Raw genomic sequence first — 15724 nt, 5'->3', positions numbered from 1 at the left:
TCCTCCCTTAGGAGATGTACATCTAATGTAGCCTAAATCCATCAGATATTGTATAGTGATGTTGTACACATAAACTATACTCTGCTGACCACCATGCTGCTGCAGTCAAAAGACTAGCAATAAGCATTGAAAGTAACTCTACTGTAAAGAATTTAGCTTCAAGTGAAATTCTGTACAGTACAAGATTTCATCAGAGATGAGATCTTTCAGGAAAAAACAATGTCACATAGCAATTCTGTTTAGTTTCATTTATGAAAAATGTTTGTCATGACACAGTAATTAGCTGCAAGTTAGATTTATAGTGGAGCATTCAAATAAACACTTTGCCACATCAGGCTTTGATCTGTGGTGACAACAGAATCAGAACTGGGACACCTATTAACCTTGCCACAATGATTCTATAGAAAACAGTAACTTCTGTAACAATGGCAGACATTCACAATAAATTATCCTTACTGCACACTGACAAAGCTGAGTGCTTTAATTTATTTAAATAAAGAAGTACCTAAAAAAAGGAAATAAGGCTGCTGACAAGGCATAGCAGCTAATGATACAATCCATACCTTCTCAGAAGTAAGTCCTACTTAATTAAATGGGGTATACACCCAGGTAAGTGGGGTTAAGACTGCAGCCTTAATTCTCAAGAAAGAACATCCATCATTACAGCAACGCACTATCCATCTATAGGAGCAATGACTAAGGCTGAATGAATAGTTGATTGTTTGAAAACTGTTAGTCTGACTTATCCTCAACATAAAACCAAACTGTAAATGAATCTGGCAACTTCTGAAACTTCATATGTTCAGAGGAGACTTTGTGTTGACAGCAGAAGAGCACATTCTTCCACATGTGGTGTGAATGTAAAATGTGAGGAAACTGCTGGCTTCTTTATACTGAACCTGACTGGCTGCATCATAGGCACTGAGCCCTGCCCACATCCACTCTTATGTTTTGCTGTATTGTGATAACAACAGGGATGATACCTACATCATGGCTCACCTGCATATATTTTCTCTGCTGTTGGCAGCTAAGCTAATGTTTGGATTGCCTGCAACGTGGAACTCGCAAAATTGAAATCAGGATGGGTAGAACTAAGCTGGAGGCTTACTTCCTTACACAGAGACCATTTATCAAATATACTAGAGATCTTGATATCTCAGAATTACAATATTGAAAATACAAAACAACATGTCTATTAGTGTCCTTGCAATCTTATACACCATTGCATGAGAGAAACTGTACTGAAATTAATGGGACTTATGAGAAAGTCAGGAGCAGAGAATCGTTCAACCTAAGGGCCACATTCCTCATGGATAATCTTCCAGGGGCTAGATGCCACTGGTGGCTGAGGCAACAGTGGGCAGAACAAGACACATGACTCTTAACTTTGTATAGTAGGTTGTAGTCAGCCCCTCAAAAGTCATTTATCTTGGTGTATACGTTTTTTTAATTTACAGTTTTGACATTGATGTAGTATATATGTTCATTTTATTTACATTTCAGTTGTAAGTTATTACTATTGATGTGCTTGTTAGTTTGTCCACAACAGCATCTTGTCTAGATTTTTAAACAAATTGTATATCACAAGTTTGTTTTAAAAACATTTTCCAAAAAAAATTAACAAACAAGTGTAGGCATCACATTTGTTATATACATACATAGTGCAGAGAGTTCCTTCCTGCTGCAAAGTAATCATCTGATCCACATTCATTCTCTGATACCCAGCACTGATGTCAACGCTTAAATACAGCAATTTTCTCCGTCTTGTGGCATTTAACCAAACAACAACTTAATGTATCTTTGGGACATTCCATTAATTCTAAACACTTTTAAGGAGACTGTGACAGTATAATTGGTTGATTGATTCTAATAACTTTAAACATGAAGGAAATTGTTCCATGGTTTGTGCAGTAGACACTTTGCTGCAGTCCATAGTAATTACAAGAGGAGCCAAAACAAAATTCCTTAGTGGTCCATTTTACATCTCTTTGCTGCAAGAGCGGGAGAGGCAATCATCATGTCCCTCCCACCCCTGCCAATCTTTACTCAAAACCACCCTTCTACAACCTGGTGCCCTCTAGATGTTTTAGACCACAAGTCCCACCAGGTTGGGGAAAGATCTCAAGAATATGAATAAGATTTAAATCTTGATTTCAGTCATATTCTCTTCTCCTGCAGCTCAAACACATTGGGGAAACATTGTTCTAAAACAAATGTGTTTACAAAATGTTAGGAATTTATGATCTGATCATTCGAATCCTCCCTCCCACTCACTCACTTGTGTGTGTGCACACACGCACCCACACACAAACACAGAATCAGGTATTAACACTATTAGATTTAGGTGGGTTTAAAGAATGAAATTGACAAATTGATATTGGAAAGTATTGCCTTCATGAGCCAAGAAAAATTTCAAAGCAAAAAAGTTCAATTTAAATGTTGAAATAGGTTGAATGTTGAGTTTGTAAAAAGCTTTATTTCTACCTACTCCTCGCAGAATAACAAAGAAACACCTGAGTGAGCTTTGCATGTGTTTGAATTCTTACATACTTTCCCTGGAATTAGTCACACTGAGACTTTAAGGTTCAAAACAAGAAAACCACTTTATCTGGAAATGCATACTAAATAGGAAAGTGTTCTACATCTAGCTAAGTTGCAGTTGTAAACACAGAGTCCAGTGTTTGCCCTCATGCTGTGAGGAGAGAGACAGACAAAGGCAAGTTACCCTCTCTCTCCCTCAAGAGAATTAAGAAGAAGCCAGAAGATGTGGTCAGCAATCAGTATCCTAAGAACATCTGTTTACACAGGAAGGAAGAGTCAGCAGGAGATCAATCGATAGGTGTAACCTGGGAACCAGGAGGTCTCCTCTGGATCTGCTCTTTTTAACCCCATGCAGACCCAGCTCACTAGTTTGAGTTGGACAACATATTTCCAAGGCTTCCATCCCTCTAATTTCACAATGTCATCAGGTGGGGAGGGCATTTTTCTTTGCGTAATTTTAAAAAATGTGTGACTGGATCTATTCTCCTGCCCAGAGCCAGTTCTCTAGGCAATATATTCAGGCTTCTGACTTCTGGGCACCAAATACCAGGTTCTCAGTGTGGTGAGGGCTTGTTAGTTGTCATTATGTTTAAACAAAACTACTCTTGCTGCAACCCCTTCTCTGGGGAAAATGTGCCTAAAATCTTATTTCAGATAGGTCGTATGATGAGTTTTTAATTTTGCAGTTGTACAATACTTATTTCAATATCATTGCCAGTTAATGACTGACTTCAGAGGGGTTATCAGGGCAGAAAGCGACCCCTGGCTTTCTTCACCAGATAATCTGCACATGTTTAGGAACACCCTTTCCTTTGTTGTTAAGTGGCTCATTTTTAGGAATGAGTCAATCAGGTTCCAGAGCTGATTAAGTCCTGTAGCCAATAAAATTAAACATTCAAATGTACAGTTTTTCTTTAAAAAATAAAGTTTTATATGATATCATCTTCCCTTTCATCCTGCTAGGGTTTGTCACCATATTTCCTCATAGAAGAATCGTGCTTTTAATAACCGTAAGACAGAACAGAAATTCAGCAGGTGAAGTGTTACCTGTGGCTTTTTTAGACTTTAAACCCCCACATTGGTTGAATATTTGGTTGTCCTGCAGTCATTAACTCTGCCCCGGACTCAAAATACTGGCCCTGATTTAATTTCAATTCTGAAAAGAAGATACTTGTTAGGTTTGTTATGGAAATATGCAGAAATACTCAGCAGTCTGAGATGCGTGTGTGCCAGTGTGTGTATTTACCAAAGCAGCAGGCTTTTACCCTGCATTTAGGTCACTGAGACTTAAGACTTGGTAAAATAAGAAAAGCTACTTAAATAAATAGAAATACATAGGAGATAGGAAAGGCATACCTAGTTCCAACTAACCAAGTTGGAGGTGCAATGCCCAGACTTGGGTATTGCCCTCATGACTCAGGAGAGAGAGCAAAGACAGAGATGTCTCCTCTCTCCTCCAACAGTCCAAGAAGAAGACAAAGGAAGGAGGGGCAGGTCAGCTTCCCTGAGCATATCAGTCTACAATGGAAGGAAGTTAGGTAGAGAACAGCACAGGTAAAGATAGGCAAGCCTAGCCAGCTGGAGGACCCTAACTCTATCTTCCTTCTGGAATACACACAGAAGAACCCAAATAGGAGTTGCTCTTGTCCCACTTCCAACAGGGTTCACTAGACTTTCACTCTCCTCTGGCTAAACTACCCAGTTAAACTATCTAATTAAAAGTTTGCATGTGCCAAACACCATGGCCTGAAACGGAAAGAAAGCTTCATGGCTATTAGTGGAATTTACTGTGACCTTAAGATTCACTTGTAGCATGACTTTTGATTAATATTAATTAGGGCTGTCACAGGATGAAAACAGTTAAGGGCGCAATCCAACTTGCATTTATGCTGGGCTGAGAGGAGTTGGATGCAGTGGATCTCCCCCTGAGCTACACCAGCAAAAATCTCTCAGTCCAACTCAGTTGGTGTTCAGCTGAGACCAGCATAAGTGAAGCTGGAGTAAGCTGATATAAATTCCAAAGAAAGTGTCAGGCAAAAGTTACACTGGGAAAAAGGTTGGTCGAAGAAAATTAATACAATGGAAATTAATGGAGAGGGCTTACTCTCTGGAAAGCAGGCTTTTACTTTCTGGTCATTGCATGCAGTTCCCGGTTGAGCCAGCGTTCAGTCAACCCAGAGGCTCCTGAATGGCAGCTGGATGCAGCGGACCTTTATGCTGGCTTCCCTTGTGCCAGCACCACTTACACCAGCTTCCCCTGAGTTGTATTGCTCTGTTAGTTAATTAATTCCATGATTTTAGTTGATTAATTGATTGTTTAATCAACTGTATTTTCATATGTTTGCATATGGATAAAAAAAGTTCTGAACCAAGAAGCATACTTTATTTTTAGACACTGCAACCATGTGACCTAGGTAAGCACCACCTTACAAGAGCTGTTCTCTCCCACCCATGAGAAAGAATGGGGAACGTTTGTCCTAAGATGTAGATTTTATTTATAAAACTGTATTAATTTTTTTAAAAAATCTGTTGCCTGATTAACTGGGCACCTTTTTAATTGATTGGTTTTAAAAAATAGTCTAAATAATTCATTGATTAAACATTACAGCCTTAGTATTCCTCCAATCTGAATTGGGGTCAGGATTAAAACATTCACCATTGACTTTACACTCTTTAGAATGGGCATAAAAGCCAAGCTGGTGTGTCTTATTAACTACCACTGGAAGTTCCAATTCTCAGAAACAGGTGACCTCCAAATATCTCCTTTGGAGAAGAAAAGGCTTGTCAGTATAAAATATTTTAACAGATTTATCTTCTATTTTTCTGGTGAAAATGTCTCTAAAAACAATGGAGATGCTAGATAAATGGTTTGGAATGCCCATAGACCTTTGGGACACCTTGAACCTCCATAATATAAGTCAGAGAGCACCTGTCCGCTCTCTTACCTGGCTGCAGAGAAGCACCAACTGAAAAGGAAGATTTCTGAATTAAATCTCAGGGTAATTCCCCTTTTGTTTCGCTCTCCTTCCACTGCCCCCCCAGGTTGCCCTGCAATGCTGAGTTAAATGCTGTTGGCAGGCTGACCCTCAAGTGAACCAGAAGCCCCTGCCCTTCTGACCTTGTCTTTTAAGGTGAATCTTTGTGGTAAACTGAGGAAAAAACCACAACATCAGCCAAATGTCAATGACTAACTTTAATTATCACAGCTCCCCATATGAGCCCTTCAAAATGCTACAGATACCATTGTGAGATTCTCCTTTAATCCAATGCTCTTTGAATAAAAAAAAAGGAAAAGGAGGGGGGAGGAAGAAGCACCAACCCTTAGGCCTGTTAGATTTAGTTTTGGAAACCTGTTTGCCCTCCCTCACCTATATTTTTGGTCCACCACATCTAAGCTGAGGATCGTAAATAGAAGCGTGGATGTGAATCGTGTGAGAGGATCCTTTTACCATGCTTTGGCTGCCCTGGCAGAGCACATCTCCTGCCACAGTGATCTTGCATTTGCCTAGTCTGCCGTGGAGGGGGCGAGTCAACAGAGACGAAGGAGATGGTCTAAACATGTCACTGATCTCATTGTTCTCACTCCTGAAAAGTCTGGGAGCATCTCCAGGGCTTTCGCGTCGACCCAAAAGCCATTCCTTTTGTGCGCATTCTTTCTCCACATCTCTCTATTACGGCGCACTCCCAGGAGTGTTTGCGCGGAAGTAAGTCCCATTGTATTGAACGGGGAAGTCTGTATTGTAAGGCGAACTAAGGCTGCCATTCTGACCGTACTTACCAGGGAGTAAGTCCCATTGAATCCAGTGGGGCTTGCTTCTGCACACACATGCGCAGGGTATAAAAATTATTAACCCGGGAGTCAGAACCGAGCGCGTTTTCACAAGCGACCGTGCAAACTCCACTGACGGCGCCGGTGACTTTGAAACAGCCGAGCTGAAAGAGGAATAGATCCCATTTTCAACCGAACGCATGTACTAGTAGAGACAGATCTTGTATCTTCACGCGAAACCTCACGCAGCCTCACGTGTGTGTGTAGTTTAAAAATTGTGAGAAAGCTCTTGGGTCGGGTGGGCTCACCCCGAGAATTAACAGGGTCGGTCTGAGAAGAATAGAGGAATTTAGCTAACGGGGCACCTGGTGATTTGATCTGGAATATTTTTCTTTTAAAATATTTCCAGAGGGGTAGCCTAAAGTGTTGCAACAAAATAAAATAAAATAAAAAAGTCTTGTGGCACCTTGAAACCTTAAGGGCGATTGAAATGTGGCCGACTCAGAGTAGACTCACTGAAATAAATAAATTTACCCATTTATAATGGTAACGCTATAAGCTTTCATGGACCAGAGCCCACCACCCAGGGCATGACCTGAGCATTTCCCTTCACGCATCTGCTGACCTGGACTTTGGGGGAGTGGACCCTGAAAGCTGACGCCACAGTAAAATTTGATAACTTCTTTTAAGATGCCGGAGAACATTATTTATTTTAAAACATTTATATCCTGCTTTTCTAGGTCTCAAAGCGGCAACGCTAAAGAAAACAACCGCCATATACAAAATTTAAAACATAAATATAACCTCAAAAACTGTGGAACCTTTAAACTCTGGGATCGTGGTCGTATCAGCTAGAATTCCACTAACCTTGCGTAAGCGCCTTCTGAGAACCGAAGCCCCACCCTGTCCCCAGCCACCGACGGTGGCAAGCCACGTGGAATAGCCCGTAACAGGCACTCCGCCCCGCAGTCTGTTCGTATGAGGCGGTGAATTTCTTGACCTTCTTCCAAGATGTCTTTAATTATCCCCTTCGCTCTTTGACCACTGGAGAAGCCCCTCCCGCCGCCGGCTGGATAATAGATGGCTGCGGAGATAATAAAGGTTTCCTGTGTTAATTAACAACGCTCAGCCCACCGAATCTCGTTATGAACTTGGCGCAGGAGCTAGCAGGGGTCACGCAGATGTCACGATCCGGGCTGCAGGTCGCCTGCAGGTCAACGCCTGGGCAGGCGCAACCGCCCCGGGGTTATGCCACTCTTCCCGCAAAGCCGCAGACGCACCACCGAATGGGCACCCGTCCGCCATTAGGCGCGCACACGAGAGGTGGATCAAGGCTGACCCCTCCCTGGCTAGAGGGCGGCGGTGGCGAGAAGGCAACACAGGGAGGCCCTCTTTGGATTATTCTTGTTAAAGCAAAGCCAACCCTTGGGGGAAATTGACCACAGGCCAAGAGTCCCTTTTCTTGTCTTCCCCTCCCACATAATTCAGATCATTAGCTCCGATTCTTAGCCGGCAGCTTCACCTTTTAGATGCATTTATTGGGAGGTTCGGCTGGGGCGGAGAGCCAGTAAGATGCTCAGGATCGGGACCGACTTCACCTTTGTTAACCCCCCCCCCGACAGAGTTAATTGTTTAGTTATGTATTTGTGTTAATTAAGTTTGGCCAAGAATAACGGAGTGCCGCCATCACACACAGCTTGCAGAGGAAAAGGTCTCAACACGCAGTGATCGTCATTGTTCCTCTTTATAAACCGTTCCTAGGAGCCGGCTGCTTTCACGCTAAGAACGCTCAAGAACGTGTGAACGTTGTTCATGCGAGTCAGAAGTTCTTGGCTGTCAGGTTTCCTTCGTATCAATGAAGGAACTGTAAACCCCGATTTTTAGGTTGCAGTCCTACACACGCTCACCTGGGAGGAGCTCACTGAGGCTCTCACTGAGTAGACTTACATAGGATTGCCTTGTAAAAGGTGAAAACGGCCTTATACGAAAGTCAGCTCCTAAGAGTAAATCCGATTGAATTAGGTGTAAACGAGCAACGTATGGGGCTCGCTGTATGGATCTCGACCAAAGGAGTCACGTCAGTTAGACCAACATATATTACATGTGTGCATAAGCATATTTACTCGGAAGTAACTCCTCTCGAGTGAAATGGTGCTTATTCGCAATGTCTAAGGGTTATACTATGCTATAACTGTAGCCCCCGTTATAGCCTTGATAGTGCAACATTACCCCAGTTTACCGACCTTCAATAGGTTAGATCGGTTCTTCTCTGTCCAATGCTATTTACATTATTTAACGTGTGTGGGGGGGGGGCAGAGTGAGGAAACGTCAGCGGCGTTCACAAAAACAAAACGGGAATCTTTTCATCAAGAAAGCCGGGGCTTCCTCCTCATCCGTCCCGTCCCCCCATTCAGGAGGACCTTTGGCAACCTGAAGAGCGAAGGAAGCGCCAGGAGTTGCTCACCCTGACAATGACTTGCTTCGCCAAACCGTCTATCTTCTCGGCCTTTAAAGATGAAGAAGCCGCACTCAGCTGGGGAGGAAACAGAATGCTTGCGCGGGGCGGACCCTTCTGCCTGGCTAGTTTCTGGGAGATCACCAAGGATCCTATACCTACTACAGCAGGGGTGTAGTCATCCAGGGTCTGGGGAGTCTTAGATCCTTTACTTTTTTGGGAGCAGGTTCCCCACCTCTCCAGTATCCTATGAGCCAATCAGCACGAAAGGAGAGTGTATTAGCCACTGAGAAGAGTCTTCTAACATGCGCCCTTGTTCTTTTCTGCTAAATGTAATGAATCAGAGTGAAAGGAGGTGAGTCAGCAGTAGCTAATGTTGCAGAGTAGCAAAATTAGAGAGCATCTGAGTTTTGTGTGTTTGAATCATTGCTAAATATTACACCTTCCCTGGGATTAGATTGAGACTTTAAGATTCAAAATAAGAAATAACTACTGTATTCTAGAAGTACATACTTGATAGGAAACTTATCTTTTCTATCAAGATTACTGCTATCTTTTCGGCGCCTTTTGAAGACTTTCCTCTTTCAACAAGCCTTTTGAGACCTATCCCAGTCTGCGACTGTGTTAGAGTTGCTTGTTAATATGTTTTTTTAAATAATGTTTTTATCGTTTTTTAAAGATCTTTTTAACATTGTTTTGTTTTAATGTATTTTAAGATCTGTTTTTATGATGTTTTAAAGTGTTTTTAGCGCTTCTGTTTGCCACCCTGGGCTCCTGCTGGGAGGAAGGGCGGGATATAAATCAAATAATAAATAAACAAATAGGAAAGAGTTCTATATCTAGCTAACTAGCTAAGTTGGAGAGGGAAACACTAAGCTTAGTGTTTGCCCTCATGCTGTGAGGAGAGAGATGGACAAAGAGATCTCTGCTCTCCCTCTCAAGAGAACAAAAAGGAAACCTGAAGATGTGGTCAACATCCTGAGAATATCAGTCTAACAGGAAGGAAGAGTCAGCAGGAGATCAAAGGATAGGTATATCTTATCAGGTCTCCTCTCTATCTACCCTGTTTAATCCCATGCTGCCCCAACCCACCAGTTTGAGCTGAACCACATATTTCAACAGCTAACACTCTGCCCTTTCATGCTTATTGGCTCCTAGTTGTGGGAGAAGGCATTAACAAGGATCTCATTCTCAACACAGCAGGAAAAGAAAAAGAAGATGGGAGGAGGCATGGCTATCATGAAGTGATCCAGCCCTTCTGAATTTGCCACTACACTACTGCCTAGCAGCCAGCCCTAATGAACTCAATGGGACTTCCTTCTGAGCAGACGCTGAGCCACTGGTAATGTCTGTTGGTTGCCACAATTCTTGCAAAGGATCTCGGACTAGATGAATCTTGCATGATCTGTCACATATGTTCTTCAGGCAAAGTGCCTTCTCAGGATCCCTCAGTGATGCCAAGTTCCTTAAATATGTCCTCTTTATTACATTTCTGTCCCACTTTTCTTCCAAGAAGCTCAAGGTTCTGCCCAGCCCATATTTTATCCTCACAACAATTCTGAAAGGTAGGTAATGCTGAACGAATTATTATTATTATTTATTACATTTATATTCCGCCTTTCTTTTCATGGCTGAAACCCAAGGTGGCTTACATATGGTTTCCAGGCAGTCACCCATCCAGCCACTGACCAGACCTGACCCTGCTTAGCTTCAGCAGGGAGCTGGCCTCATGTGCCTTCAGACTATAGCCTGGGATTACATAACAACAACAACAACAATAACAATAACAATAATAAAGGATATGTACTCTTGCTTTTTGATTTAAGACAATGGGTGGGCACTCATGGGAGAGACAGACTTATTGCTATCCACGAACTGACTCTGGAGCAACTTGTTCCCAGACTGAATCGCGATTGCAACGGAGGCAGCGAGGATAACCTGGAAGCTTCTGTTAAACACTTGCCCCGGTTTCCCTCTTACTATAGGAGGTTCAGAAGTACACAAACTGCGGTATAGATGCTAGCGCTCTGTCTTATTCTACTCCTACGAGAATTCCACCGTCCTCTTTTGTTGGGAAGCGGGTGCTGGGTGCCGCATTTCCCCTAGAATCGCCGCAATCTGTCGCTCTCGGTTCCTGACCTTGAAGGGGCAGATCTCTCGGACCCTTCCAGGGCTCTTTCTCCTTTCGATCTCAGGCTGCGTCAGAGCGATGCGGGTCTGCGACATTTGGCGAGCTCCCAACACCCCCTGGCAGGAAAGAGAAGTTGAGCCTGGCTCGGAAAACCTTTGGTTTTTTCTCTCTTGGAGAAGCGTCATAAGGCTTCCCAGAGAAGCGCATTTGCGGCGGCATTTTCTAGTCTAGCGATCTCCCTAAAGGTGCTGCAACCTCCCGACCCTCCAGCGAGTATCCCACGCAACCTACTCCTAAACGCGATCGGCTGGAGAAACTGATGCATGGGAGATGTTCACAGGACCTGGGGCGGCCCCACGGAGCAGCCTCCTGTGACACATCGTCCTACGGAGGTATCAATGCAAGCGTCAGGTATGTCTTACTGGGCAAGTGGGGTGTGTGTAAGGGAAATCGCAGCCCCCCATAGAAGGTTCCTCTGCTCCCATCGAGGGAAAGAAGACTGCAATTGTATACACGCTTACCTGGGAGTATGTCCCACTGAACTCAATGGGTCTTGTTTCTGAATGGCTGCAAACTGGTTTGTTTAGGAAAGCAGGCGCCTGTTACGCTCCGCTGGTCGCTTTCCAAGGAACAGGCTGGACTGTCTTAACCGAATTCAAAGGCCGAAAACCCTATGGTTAGAGAAAGCGGGCATTTAAACCGCTGAAGGGGGGGACTGTCTCACTTCTGTAATAGGGAAGTCTAATAGGGATGGCTAATTGGTTTTAACATCTTAATAGTTTAATTCTGTTTTAATGCTGATTTTTATATGTTTATATGTTCTTAATGATATGTATTTACTTTTATCTGGAAGCTACCTTGAGTTCCAGTTTGGAAAAAGGGCGGGGTATAAATAATAATAATAATAATAATAATAATAATAATAATAATAATAATAATAATAATAATAATAATAATAATAAATACAGTCAGCCCCCCTGAGTTCAGTGAGGCTTGTGGGCAATGAGGATTGTTGATCCCACTGAATTCCGGGTATAAAACCGGCGCTTGGAGGCTAGATGTGCCCGGACGGCTTGCACGGGGGTGCCTCTCCTACACCTTCTCCTCCTTAGCTCGCATCTTGGGATGGGGGGGAAGGAATGCGATTTATTTCATTAGTCCAGCGAGAGAAACGCAAGGTTGGGCAGCGGTGAAGCACCCTCAAGTTCCATAGAACCCCAGCGGGAGGACTTGAGGATACCTTGGCGAGGCAGAGATTGACTGGACGGCTGGGCAAGGAGGAGATGCGGTCGACGTGGCTTATCCACACACACCCCCACTCCCTCGCTCCGGTGCCACTGCGGGGTGAAGCCAGATCGGCCCCACCCGAGGCAGAGCCGGCTATAATCCGCGACTCCCTTCTTCCCTGTCTTGCAGCTGCCTGTGATCTCCCGCTTTTCCGCCCCTCCAGCAGGCGGCGGGGAGGCTGCGGCGCGGCTGCGGCGCTCTCGGTGTGTGTTTACCTTTCGCCATAACACCCTCCTTTTCCTCCTCGCTGACCTGCGTTTGAACCTCCGATTAGCCCCGCATCATCAGCTTGAGAATTTACTCCATCTTCTTGCTGGGGCTGGGGATTCTTCATCTCAGGTCCTTGAACGTAAATATAAGCCCCTGTCTGTGGGGTGAACTTCAGGCCAAGGACTAAAGTTAGAGAAAGCGGCGAGGGCTCAGCCATTCTTCCCTCAGCTGGTGACATCTTTTATGGTTTGTAGCCTAGGGAAACCTCTCTCTCTCTTTCTCCCTCCCAGGACTGCTGCAGGCAGTCCTTGCGGCGCTGGGGGAGCCACAGGTTGGGGACAGGAGCTGAGGGGAAGGCTTTCCCACCCTAAATCTTCACGACCGCTCCAGCCGGAGGGATCAGATGAAAGCCGCGGCTGTAGTGCTCCAGCAACAGGATCAGAACCTTACAACGGGAGGCCCCCTCTAACCTAAAACACACGCATGCGCGAAACAGAGCTTGGCCTCAGAAACTTGTTTCAACTTAATGCTCAGGCCGGAGACGTTATTATTGGTTGTTGATTGAGGGTGCCAGTTCCTAACCCCAATTAGCTGGGAGAAAGCGTCATTGCATTCCATAAGACTTCCTTCTCAGTAGTCATGGTTAGATTACAACCTAAAATCCTACCCAGAGGAGACAGGGTAGCTGTACTGGCGAGACGGGAATAAAGGGAAAGAGTGCCTTTGAGCATGTGCAGAATACTTAAGTCATTACGAGCAGCCTCCTCATCGCAGCAGGTTCTGTCTCCAAACGGTGCTCTCCTCATTTAAAGCAAGAAATGTGCTCACATGGTCACATACCGGTACCGCTCTTCAATTAGGGTCAGCTAAAAGATCACAATGAAGTTCCGTAAGCTTCTGCTCCACAAAGCTCTTCCGCTGGTTGGTTGTTGTGGTTAGCAAAATCAAAAACAAACGAACAAAAGTTGGTGGGGGGCAGGTGTTGTGCTGTGTGTAATTGTGTGCTTAATTTAGTTTAAAGCAACACCACAGCAGCAGAGTAACAGCAGCTGTTGAAATGTGAGTGTGCCAGCGTGTGCCTGCGTTTGCCTAAGAAAGCAGGCTTTTACCCTGTATCAGCATCACTGAGACTGGAGACTTAGGAAAATAAGAAAAGCTACTTTATTAATAGAAATACATAGCAGATAGAAAAGGCAAACCTAGTTCTAACTAGCTAAGTTGGAGGCATAACTCCCAGGTGTAGGAGTCAGCCCCATGCTTGGAGAGAGAGCAGAGACAAAGGGAGTCTCCTCTCTCCTGGTCAGCGGAGGACAAAAGAAAGGAAAGGGCAGAAGGAGGAGGGGCAGGTAAGCTTCCCTAAAGACATAACAGTCTAGCGACAAAAGGAAGTCAGAGCATCACAAGTAAAGGTAAACAAGCCTATCCCTCTGAAGGATCCTAGCTCTATCTTCCCTCTGGAGCACAAAAAAACAAAACAAAACAGGAGTTGCTCTTGCCTCACTTCCAACAGCAGGGAGAGTGGATGTGGTGGTACGCATTGCAAAGACTCAAATATATCTCGGCACAATGATCTGGGAGGTCTACCAAAGACGACAAGGAAACATGCTCTCACTTTGAAAAAAATTAAGAGTCGGCTTTATTAGGGTCTACCTCCAGGCCTGTTATCCCTTTGGATTCCCCTTCCACATGCACACACAATAGACCAACAGGGTGTCCTGTAAATGTTGGTCTTGAGCAAAAGACATTTGCCAACTTAAATAGGTTAAGGGGGCTTTGTCGAATGATCGCGCCTTTTAGAAATGCAGGGCAGGTAGAAATTCAACAGGCCTAGCTCCCCCTCTAAACCAGGAAACAGATTAGGTAATTGACAACATAATCCTATATTTTAAATCCCCCTGTATTGGGGGGGGGGGCGCTGGTCTCAAGCGTTTATGAGATCGTAACCTGAATGTCTTTATCTCCTGCAACATACAAACTGGCTGTCGGGAGAGGGGGGGAGATGGGAAGTAATTCCTCCTATTCACATGCCTCGAGATCCTAACTATCGCGTACACATTCAATGGGGATTTTCCCCAAGTACATGAGTTTAGGTTTACATCCTCACAGCTCAGTCCAATACATCTAGACACGATAGTCAGACCCACTTTATTCCTAGGAGATGTGTACAGGACTGCTGGCCCAGGTTGCTTACCGAAGTTTCACTGAAAGCAATGGGAGGCGTAGGAGCAGGGTGAAGACCACGGTAAATCCAGCTAGGTTCCTTGACTTAAGGGCACCAACTATCGAGACTTCCATAGGAAGGACTCGGGAGCAGCGAAGTCCTAAAAAGAGAGGGACAAGTACTTCAGCTGGCCCCTGAGGTGGGTGCCTGCCGCCCAGAGGATAAAGTTGTAGATTTTGCCCAAGGACGCACGAGTTCTACGCACACTGTAGCCAGATCGCTGACCGGGTGACCTTGGGACTATCCCTTAAAAACAGCAACAGCACCTTCAGGCCAAACTTGGGAAAGCGGGAGGGGGGTGGGTGGGGACTCTTGGCAGGAAACTAGCATTAGGCCAATCAGGATCCAGGTCTGGCTGTCGGCTCCCTGTCTTTCAAAATAGAAGCGTCCTGCTTAGGCTCGTCGCTGTCGTGGTTTCGAAACAGTGCTTGAGGAACAGAGGGTGGTTGTTCTGAAACTAAAACGGAGGGGCCTGACCGAGCGTAAGAGGAATGACAATCTAGTAATACATCAAATGCTTACAAAGAAGAAATCCCAGAGAAATATAGGTTGGCTGTGGTTACACCGTCGCATCGGGGGAAAGTACCATGTTTAGACCTAAGCTGTCCCAAAGCTGAGCCCTAGCACAGAAACCGCATCGCTCCCCTGAGCCCTGATGGGGCGCTCTCTCGCTCTCTCTGTGACTTCAAAGTCCTCCTTCAAAGTCTTCCTTCATTAAAGTACCACAGTAAATAAGTCCTGCAGGAGCTCAGCACCGTTTGTGAAGCTGGGCGGTATCTTCACATCCGGCGAAAGCCCGATCCTACCCGTATTTACTCGTCCGATAAAAGGAGCACTTACCGCAAAACTGGACTTGCCCCTCCTTGGCCTTGGCACTGGGAAGCGGACCTAATCACTTACTCCGGAGTAAAGATCGAAGACAGACTCCCAAACCATTGAAACGAAGAGGACTAGACTATTGGAGTTCAACGGGGCATACCTCTTAGTAAATAGGCATAGGATTGCCGCCCAAGCGTTAGGACTTTTTTATTTTGGAGGGGGGGAAAAGGAATCTTCCATGTATTGCAAAACAGGGCCTTAAACTGGAATAGGAGGAGGAGACAAAGGGTT

The sequence above is a fragment of the Rhineura floridana genome, chromosome 7, assembly GCF_030035675.1.
Source record: "Rhineura floridana isolate rRhiFlo1 chromosome 7, rRhiFlo1.hap2, whole genome shotgun sequence".
Taxonomy (NCBI): Eukaryota; Metazoa; Chordata; class Lepidosauria; order Squamata; family Rhineuridae; genus Rhineura; species Rhineura floridana.
This window is presented reverse-complemented; position numbering follows the sequence as displayed.